The sequence below is a fragment of the Acartia tonsa genome, chromosome 4 (assembly GCF_053477335.1).
Source record: "Acartia tonsa isolate MP-2025a chromosome 4, ASM5347733v1, whole genome shotgun sequence".
Lineage (NCBI taxonomy): Eukaryota > Metazoa > Arthropoda > Copepoda > Calanoida > Acartiidae > Acartia > Acartia tonsa.
In genome coordinates, this window is record NC_137263.1 from 28,009,454 (window position 1) to 28,019,769 (window position 10,316).

Consider the following 10,316-nt stretch of genomic DNA (forward strand, 5'->3'; position numbering starts at 1 on the left):
TTTCCAGGGTTTTTTGAGATTCGGAGGGCTAGGGGTTTGTGGCAGGGGGGTAACTTATAATCAAAAAGTTAGTTTATAAGCATAAAAGCCTAAGTATAATAAATCATCTCTATTAATTTGATTTTTCAAAATGCATTTTCGTTTACCTTTTCGTATTTTTAAAGTAATTTTCAAAGTATAATGCCTTAAAAGATCAACTAAGTTAGAAAAAAATCAGTTTAAAATGCCAAGAGTATTTCCACATGAAAATAATGTTAAAATCCGAGCATCAATTAAACTAAGAGAAAATAAGCCATTTCTTCGCTTGCAGATAAAAACAAAAAAATGATACTTAGAAAATATTTTTGTAATATATCTTTAATAATATTTGTCTTCAAACTTTCTTTAAAATGTAATGAAAAAGTTTGGGTTTTTTTTTTAAATTATTAATTAAATACCACTGTGTTTATGCAGATATAGTGACAAAAGAAAAATTGTTTAAATCTCTAGAATCAATAACATTTAAGAATTAAATTGTTTAAAAACCAATGATCTATTATATTTGCTATACATTTACAGCAAAAAGTTGAGTCATTTTAATAAAATATTTTCATAAAAATGAGCATTCTTTTGTTCTCTCGATCATCGGAAACAAACCAAATTTTACCAACAAAATTTACTATATTTAATCCCTAGATATACAAAATATATTTTTTAATTTAAATTTTTGTAAAGCCTAAAATTTATATATTTATAATTTTAATAAATGTTTTTAACTTGTTTTTGACAAAACATTAATTTTAAAAGAAAATTGAGATATAAATGAAAATCCAGGGCCCAAGGTATATTTACATTATATAAACATATGGATGATTGTTATTGTTTTATGTACATTCAGAATAAACACGAGTGATATCTTACATACAATAATATTGATTAACAATATTGATTATATTTTTGTTCTTTTATGATTTTTATTTGTGTTATTTATAATCCTTTTTATTATTTAATAGATATACATAGCATCCAGGGGCTGACTCTGCAATCAATAGAGACATAGGTTAAATAAATAGGCTAAAACCATTTAAAAATATAATAGTCCCAGGGCTTGTAGCTATGAAAAAAAATAAGCTTCCGACAAAAAATTATTCCTTTATTTAGTAGGATTATTTGATATAAAAAGATGATAGCGCATGATGTATTTTTTTACCTTTGCTTATACGCACACTTTTTATGAAATTCTGTAAAACAACAGAGAAATGTATTCTATAACCTAACACCCTAAGTACACTATGAAAAGAAATTACTTATAAAACCAAGTACGTCAAAACGAGATATGTGTTGGGGGAGAGTGATTGTAAAGGGATTACCTATATTACTTTAAATATTCGATATTTAACAAACTACAATTTACTTTCAGACACAAAATGAACATGCGTACAACTTTTTAGTGAAGAATTTACGTCTCTTTCAAGGTAAAATTAATTTATTGACGTACATATATGTTTATTATTCAAAGCTCAACAAAGGAAAACAATCTATAATACAAAGAAGAACAATGTCAGTCTTTTTGTCTATTTGTCCGTTTGCCTGTTAGTCTGTCTCTCTGTGTGAAGCTTAAGATCTCAGTAACCAATGAACCGATTGGGCACTATTTTTCAAGGAATATACCTACTGGCCCTGTGATGGTTTTAAGCTATTTTCTTGGGGGGTGGGTGAATGTGCAGAACCTTTAATTCAGTTCCGTGCACAGGGTTATACCACGGGGATGGTGCACGAAGCGCATGCGAAAAATTTGACACCCTCCTTAAATTAGAATTAAAGGGAGTAAATTAAAAACAAATAGTGGGGGTAGTTTTAGTGCCAGGGGATTGGATACACCCCCCATCCACCCACTTAAAAGTCAAACAATTATCCTCCATGAATTAAAGGGGGGAAGGGGGGGGGGGTTTAATGCAACCATCTCGTAATCAGTGAGCAAATGGCACTTAGAATTCGAATTTCCGTCTGAAATTTTACATGAGTAAACCTTGGTAGGTCTATTATCCCTAAATCGAACAAAAAGTTGGAAAAGTAACGGCTAACGGCTGGCGGCTCAGCTGTTTTGCCATTTTTTGGATATTTATATTGCTAATTAGTTATAAAACCTATCTACACATAATATTCTTTTCCACTCCAAAACGCTTTCAAACGGTTCTAGACGGTAGCTGTTGGTACTAGAAGTTTTTAAAATGGTTATTGCTATCATTTAACATGAATTAAACCAAAAATATGTTTTAATAAGTTGATTCCTACGTAATTGATAATGGATTTACCCTGAAAATAGGCAAAAAACGGCTAAACGGCTGAGCCGCTAGCCGTTACTTTTCAAACTTTTAGTTCGATTTAGGGAAAATAGACCTACCAAGGATTACTTATGCAAAAGTTCAGATCGAAATTCGAATTCTAAGTGCCATTTGCTCACTAATTACGAGTTGGTTGCATTAACCCCCCCCCCCCCCCTTTAATAAATTGACAGGCAAAACTTGCATTTTTTTCTAGCATCACTCATTATTTAAGGACGATGTGATTTTTAGTTTTAGGGGGGGGGGCGGGGGAGGGGGCTCAGATCAGTGACGAGGAAGGTGTATCCAAATTCATCCACTTAATTTTTCCAGGGGGTTGGATACACCCTACTTTCTACATGCCTCTGCTTTTATTGTAAAATGGAAAAGAGTAGAAAAACTTTTATATTGTGGACTTTTAAAATTAAAATCAGCCAAAAATTGACATTTATGTTATCTTCCAACCATCTAATACAAATTTTTTATTCAGGAGATGGCATTGACCGTGGTATCATTAGATAAACTGAAACTGAGTATTCAAATCAAGAAGAAATAAGAAAATATAATGTTCCAAAGACAATGGTTCAAAATTTTAACTAGATAATAATACCTACTTTTTTTCTGTTTAATAATGTCAATTTCATTTTAATTATCATGAATTCACATATATGCAAATGATTTAAGCACCTGTTTTTAAAAGTGAATCTTTTCTTTAATAAGGGTCGGTCCGTACGTCCGTCCATACGTTCATAATGGATAGCTCTTTTCTTTAATTTAGGCATGTTAGAATTGTCCTATCAATTTTAAACTTTGCATGATGATTCCTATAAGAGTTAGTTAGAAAGCAAATTAACTCTAAAATCGTTACCAGAAAGTAGAAAAAAATAATATTTTTTGGACCTATAAAGTTTTTGGCAAGGGTTTTCTACCTTACTGTTACAGGATTCATCATGGCAATTCTACATCAACAAAACAATATAACATGCCTAAATAAATTTTAAGAGCTATCCATTACAAACGGACGGACTGACCCTCAATGTAGATAGGTTTGTTATTGAAATTAAAAATAAGTTGACACTAAAGATGATTTAATTCTTGGATACAAGGCTTACTTTTGTGATTTCTTTGTTATATATGTGTTTATATTTATTGATATTTTGCAGGGATCTATCTATATATCCATATTGAACTTAAACTTCTTGATAAAGCAGACATAGAAAACCATTTCATATTCAATTTCTCTAAATTCCTAACTACATAATAACGTTATGTTCCTAAAGTTACCATTTGTAAAATTATCTTTTTAATTTAATCTAAAATCTATGTAACCTTACTTTAAATCCTTTTTGTATTATATAGTTTCAAAACATGAAATAAATATTTTAAATGTCAATGTAAAAATGTATATACAGTACATATTGAACTAAACAAAACATTTCATACTCTTTCGACGAAAATAGATTAGCATTTTTAACTTTTTTCTTAAAAAGGGGTAGCTACACAAAATGCATTTAAACTTGACTTTAAACTGCGTATTTTTTCCTGTTCAATGGATTAAATTACATTTATAGATCAAGCATATATTTAAAAAAATTTCAATTTTCTACCATGTAGTTTTAAAAATATCTAAAAAATCGACTTTTTGTGATAAATGCAAATTAAAAAAGCTGGCTTATTTTCACAAAAACAGTATGACGAGTAATTTAGTGATGTCTAATTGTTTGTTATTTATTTTAAAACAAAATCATATATGTTTTATAGTATACTGGTAACTTCTGCTTCACATCAATTTTCTTAAATGCACTTCATGCATGAATCCCTTAATTTAGGCCCATATGTTATAAAAAAAAACCTGGTTTATCTCTCTCTTACCCAGACTTTCGGGACATTAGTGAATTTTGATAGGTTGGTTCGTTTGTTGGGCGTTAAAACGTTTCAACTACTAATTTTGATATTCCGAAGGGATACATTTGTTTATCATCCTTTGGAATAAACATCAATTTATCAGCCATTGTCTTATCTCTTAAGATCCTTGCTCTTACCTCTTTTTTTTTATATGTATTTCAGTCAAGTCGATTCCCCTTTCTTGTAAATATTTTAACAATTCATTTTTACCGTGTTTACTATGTTTTTATTAATGTTGTAAATCTTATCATTATATCTATTTAAAACATTATTGCAATATTTAATGGCTTTATCTTATCTTTTTTTGTTAATGGTAAATTCTACTTATTTTAATTTTAAATTCTTATCAGAGTTTTTAAATTGAAAATTTATGTCCAGAACCAATATAAATATTTTTTTTAAAACTAACTTCTTGTTTGTATTTTTATTGAAGATTAAAATTCCTATTATATACATATATATAGATTTTTTGTGCTTTGATAAATAAAATACTTTATTTAGAAAAGGTTTTCTTGGTCTATACATTCTATACGTCAAGTTTAATTTGTTGGATTAAACCTATTTAACTTCTAAATTATTAGACGTTAATAACAAGGGTGTAAATATCCATAAACAGCATAGGAAAACAAGGCCGGATGAACATCCATAAAAGCGAAGCTTTAAAATCACAAAAGGAACAATAACTCTTGTAGAGTGTAAGAACTTACTAAACAGAACATTAATGACTAAGACTAAACAAAATTGTTCCTAAAGGGGGAATTCCGTAAAGGTGTGTGTTTTAAGACAATAAAATAAGAGTAGAACTCTAAAATTTGGCATAGTAGTTGCTATAATGGGGTTTAAAGTGGATTTTTAAAAAAAACGGCGGCAGAATCACTACTCCTGCCGAAAACTGCAAAAAACAATTTCCGCATTTTCTCGCCAAATAAGACAATTTTGAATCATTTGAGACAAACTTTTTTTGATAGAGTTGGGAAATGTTTCTAAAATTAAAATCAAAGAAATCACAAGTGTCCAGAGCAAATAAAAGTTCAATTATTTTAGAAAATAATAAGCTTGTCTTAAATTATTCAAATTTGGGTTTTTCAGCAAGAAAAAGCAAACAAAAACTTTGTAGGACATATTGTTTTTTTTTGCCAGCAGCAAAGGTTTTGCCGCCGTTTCTTCACAGTTTTATATAGTATCATATTAGAGCAACTGTCATAACAAATTTTAGAGTTCTACTCCTATTTTTAAGTCTTAAAACACAACCTTTACGGTATAAACTATCTCCACATGTCATAGGAATCTTCACTGAAAATTTTTGATGAAACTTCAATAACAGGCGAGAAAATCACATTTCCCCAATAAAGTAATAAACAGACAAATTAAATTATAAATTAGCTTTGCTACTTCTAAAATCGAATAATAATAAGCAAACAACATAAGGAAATATTTGATAATCAAAAAAAGGGATAGTTCCACGAAATTTATTTTTTTAAATCATTGAACTTGTACTTACAAGAGGTAAAACTGTTAAGATTTATAACTAATCCCTTAAACAAAAATGGACATTTCTTATTATAGAGTAACTTTGCTACTTAAAAATTATACATCACAAAAAGTAAATATCATAAAAACAAGTCAATCTGTTAAGAGCATTTTATATTTTAATTTCAACTAGAACAATACCTAGTAAAGACATTTAAATTCTTAATTTTCGAAATTTTAAAAAATACAATGAATATTATAAACTTTTTTTATTTCATTTCTTATTTCTTGTTCTCAACAAAAGATTGTTAACTTCTCAACACCTGAAAAAAAAATTAATAAAAAAGATTTGAAAAGATCTCGCTAACCGAAAAGGATTCTTTTTAAATCGAAGCTTATAAAAAGTCCAGGGAAGGTTGTTAAAAATTCTAATGAAATAAAAACCCGAACAAGACACATACACTTCAAACTACCATTCACAGATATGATTCTACATTTAATAACTACCTAGAATTACTAGAAATTATTTACTCATATTTATTAGAAACCGATTAATATTCGGTGGATTAGAACCGGCTGTCATCCATATGAGAAAAAAAACTATGTCTAGCAATTTAAGGTCCGATTTAATTACTCCTAAGTAAATTTCTTCCTGGCCTTTGCAGGGCCTAAACCCTGCGGGGCTAATGTAACCTTTGTTTAACATTCACGAAATTTAATATACTTTATGTAATGAAGGGTATTTCAAGTTTTTAAAGTTAAAAAACATTATTATATACGTATAATATTCATTTATCATTAGACTCCCCCCCCCCCCCCCCACCAAATAAAAGAGTGACAACATCCATAAAAGCGAAGCTCTGAAACGGTAGAATAAACAAACATTTACACTTGTAGAGTGTAAGAACTGAATAATCAAAATGTATAGAAGTTGAAACAAATTTTTCTAAATGCTGCTTAAATACAGGATAATGTTTAAGGAAACATAAGAATTATGTGATACAATAGCCTAAATAACATGCTTAAATTAACGAAAAGAGCTATCTGTAAGGGACGGGGCCCTGATTATAAAAAAGCTTCGCTTTTAAGAGGGGGAGGGGGGAGAAGTTTTTGTACCTGATTGGGTTTGGTTGGTATCTTACCTGTTGTTGTGATGCCATAATGTTTTGTAGTTGTTGTTGCTGAGCCATCATATTTTGTTGTTGAATCTGCATTTGTGTCCTCTCACTCCTTGGAAATTAAAATTATAAATCCTTATTATAAAGTAACAGGATGTTTGTGTGTTTGTATGTTTGTACCGTAGGATCTCGCTAACCGCTGAACCGATCGGGTTCTCCTTAACAGAGTATCTTCTCATAGGTCCCAGGAAGATTCATAATTAATTTGGGGGAGGTTACCAACACCCTCCCAAGAGAAATCACAAAAAATTAATTTTTTTCTCTCGAATAGAGACTCCTTCATAACATTGCAAAGTATCGTATTTTTTTTAAACACCAAACATTTAAAGTGCCACTAGAGAGAGGGGTGTAGCAAGTATTAAGAGTTTTTATGTCTTTAACTTAAGGTGTCAATAACTACTTAACAGATGGAGTTCTCCCTTTCAGGGAGGCTTCACATAGGCCTCGGGATGGTTTTAGATTTTTTTCTGCCCTTCCCTACTCCTTCAAATGTAAAGCCCCTAAAGGCTAGGGGCACAGCCACTAGTCTTTGTGTGTGTTTGTATCAAAGAATCTTGTTTACTGCTAAAACGATTATAGTTCTCCTTTTTAGTAAAGCTTGGCAAAGGTCATAGGAAGGTTTTAACCATTTTGAAGGTTTGAGTAATAGGAAAAAATGACCCTCATGAAATAGAATATTGTCAAGATCTTGCTTACTACTGAACCAATAGAGTTAAAGTTGACAGATATATAACAGAATTTTACTAACCTTTAACAGTTTTTAAATAAACAGACTTCTGTCTTGCGGGTTCATGTTTAGCAGCATCTGTTTTGATGTTAAGTCATCTGAATGGTATGCCTCTGTAGCTGGACAGTCTGGCCCCATTGACCACTTGTGTTAGGTATTATCAGTCCCCTATAAAAAAAAATAGTATTTATCTTAACAATCCTTAAAATAATTACCACTATTGGTATTCTTTTGTACAAATCCTCTAGAATACAGGTTAAGGCAATGACCGATCAATTGATGTACCTTCCAATGATTATCTACAAAATTATCTCTTCTGTAAATTACAATTAGTGGTTAAAACGTTTGGACATTTAACTTGAACCAGCTATTCAATAAAATTACCTAAGGTGATTGAGCTAATGAATAGGAAAACAATATTATAAAACTTTGGGAAATAAAAAGCCCATTGTCCACTCCCTCCCTGTCTAGAATAAGATTCAGTGACCGGCCCAATTATAGAAAAGTTATGCTTTTAAAAATCTTGATTTAATAGATAGCTAGGTACGCATAACATCTATATAATTGTTACGTAAGTATGCGTACATATACACATAATCATAACTCAAATTACCAGGTGGTACTGGGCTGTAAATTATACGTGTAAAAAATTATGAGAACGCTCTCATTCATTGCAAGACAATTTTTGTACTTAAAAATGATTTTTATTGGCTGGTAAAAAATGCAGTGTCCAAACTTTTCCACGTAATTGAGATGCACATCAGATTATTTTCCATACTTTAATTTAATAAAAGATAATTATTAATCTAAAATAAACAAAGTTGGATAAAACATATATAAAAACAGATTATATCGAATATCAATAAAAAAGCAAGGTTTAACCAATCTAAAGCCTCTAGGGGCATTTAAGGTGAGTGTGAAAATGGCCTTAAAAACCTTTAATGGACCTATAGGAAGCTTCAGGAGAACCGTGGCGGTTCAGCGGTTTACTAGATCCATAGCTAAAGATAACAAAGCTTACAACTTTATATAATACCATAACATATAGTGATCAACACAGTTTAATTAAACATGTTATTTTTATTTGATAAGTCCAATACACAGGGATAAGATATTGTATAATACGTTTTTTAGAAAGCAAAACTTAGTTATAAATAGATGGGTCGACCTTTATTGTAGAAAAACCTTGCTTTTAAATTATAATGATAAAATAATTTGCGTTTACATTAAATTGTTTATAAAAAAACGTTTAAATGCATAATTATTTCAATCTACTCTCGACAAACAGACAAGCTACAGCTGTGCGTTTGTTTTGTTTTGTTACACACACGTCACACACTAATATGCTTTCCTTTCCCCCCTTTCTCATTCAATAATATAATGGTGCCGAGATTCTCAATTTTATGTATTCTATCAAAATATTAACTAATTGCATTTATTTATTTTGTTAGTGGTTATATTATTTAATCATATATATACAAAGCAAATAATTGCCTTTAAATGATTTTTAACATCATATATCTATAGATATGTAAAATTTGAAAAAATTTAAAATAAATGAAAAATGGAAAATCCAGGGTCAATAATCAAAACTGTTTTTCTCCATATATGGATATATTTTTTCGATAATCGGGAGAATTTTTAATCACCCCTAGAAAGCGATATACAACCTATTTTGGTTAGTTTAATATGTATGTAACAAAACCTTACATATTTAACTATTTATCCATGAGTAAATTTCAAGAAAAATGAGCGTTATTTGTCAATTTGATAGGTTTTAAGATATGTATAATAAAACACACAAAAAACATAAATGTTTTAATGTGTGAAAATTAATTTTTTAAAAGTTTAATTTATTTTGAAATGTGAAGTATATAAGACTTAATTCTTTTAAAAATACTCTTGAAAAACATTAATCTGTAACATATATCAACTATTTTCCAGCTTCGTGATCACTTTAAAACTATCTTTTGAAAAACTAGAATTTCTAACATTTTTTTTTATTTGATAACTAAGAACTGAGCAATAACAGTTTTTAAAAAACTACACTAACATTTATCATATTTTTAGAGGATTTTAGGCAAAAATTAAGAAAAGAAATATTTCGCGAATTTTCTCAAATATTTTAAAACTTTCCTAGGATTAATGAGAATTTATATTGTAAATAGACAGCATCTCTATATTTTTTATTTTCTATATTATAAAAATTTGCTCTAAAAAATCGATTTTTTATCTGACTTTTAAAGTGCTAGATTTTATATGTGTTGACTTTAAATAAAGTCATCATATGTTCGTTTCTATGCATTTTAAAAAAATAAAATGTTTACTGTAACTAATGTATGAAATCGTATGTTGTATAAAAATTTGTATGCTATTTTGAATAAGATTTATACAATTTTAAGGTAAGACAATATATGTATACTGTAGTAAAAATTAAATTATACAAAAATGAATAAATTTACCTATCTTATGATTTTAAAAAAATTACCACTACTAACTACAAAACAAACAAATACTACTACCTAATAATTCCTATAATGTTTCTTTAACTAAGGCGCCCTAGGCAACGGCAGGTAGAGAAAGAAGAAATAGAAGAAATAATTGCATAGAAAAAGAAAAGCCAAAATAAATATTAGACTAGTTTTAACAGTTTTGTTATTACTTAATCCCTTAAACATACGTGCGTCTGTTTTTATTTAAAAATTTAATTAAATTGTTTAAATTTTTATCTAG

General features: G+C 29.1%; 2 long non-coding RNA genes across 3 annotated transcripts; one reads left to right on the top strand and one right to left on the bottom strand.

Annotated features, from left to right (window-relative positions):
• The first annotated feature begins 759 nt into the window (after nucleotides 1–759).
• LOC145316654 (uncharacterized) lies at nucleotides 760–4,713 on the top strand. Its single transcript, XR_013878628.1, has 2 exons — nucleotides 760–1,454; nucleotides 2,794–4,713. It is a non-coding gene; the product is annotated as an uncharacterized LOC145316654 (long non-coding RNA).
• Nucleotides 4,714–5,835: 1,122 nt separating this feature from the next.
• Nucleotides 5,836–10,061, bottom strand: LOC145316651 (uncharacterized). Of its 2 annotated transcripts, XR_013878625.1 has the most exons (4): nucleotides 10,046–10,061; nucleotides 7,605–7,751; nucleotides 6,821–6,908; nucleotides 5,836–6,001 (listed from the first exon to the last, which is right to left on the bottom strand). It is a non-coding gene; the product is annotated as an uncharacterized LOC145316651 (long non-coding RNA). The 2 variants fall into 2 exon arrangements; XR_013878624.1 differs by lacking the exon at nucleotides 10,046–10,061 and having other exon boundaries at nucleotides 7,605–7,790.
• Between the last annotated feature and the right edge of the window lie 255 nt (nucleotides 10,062–10,316).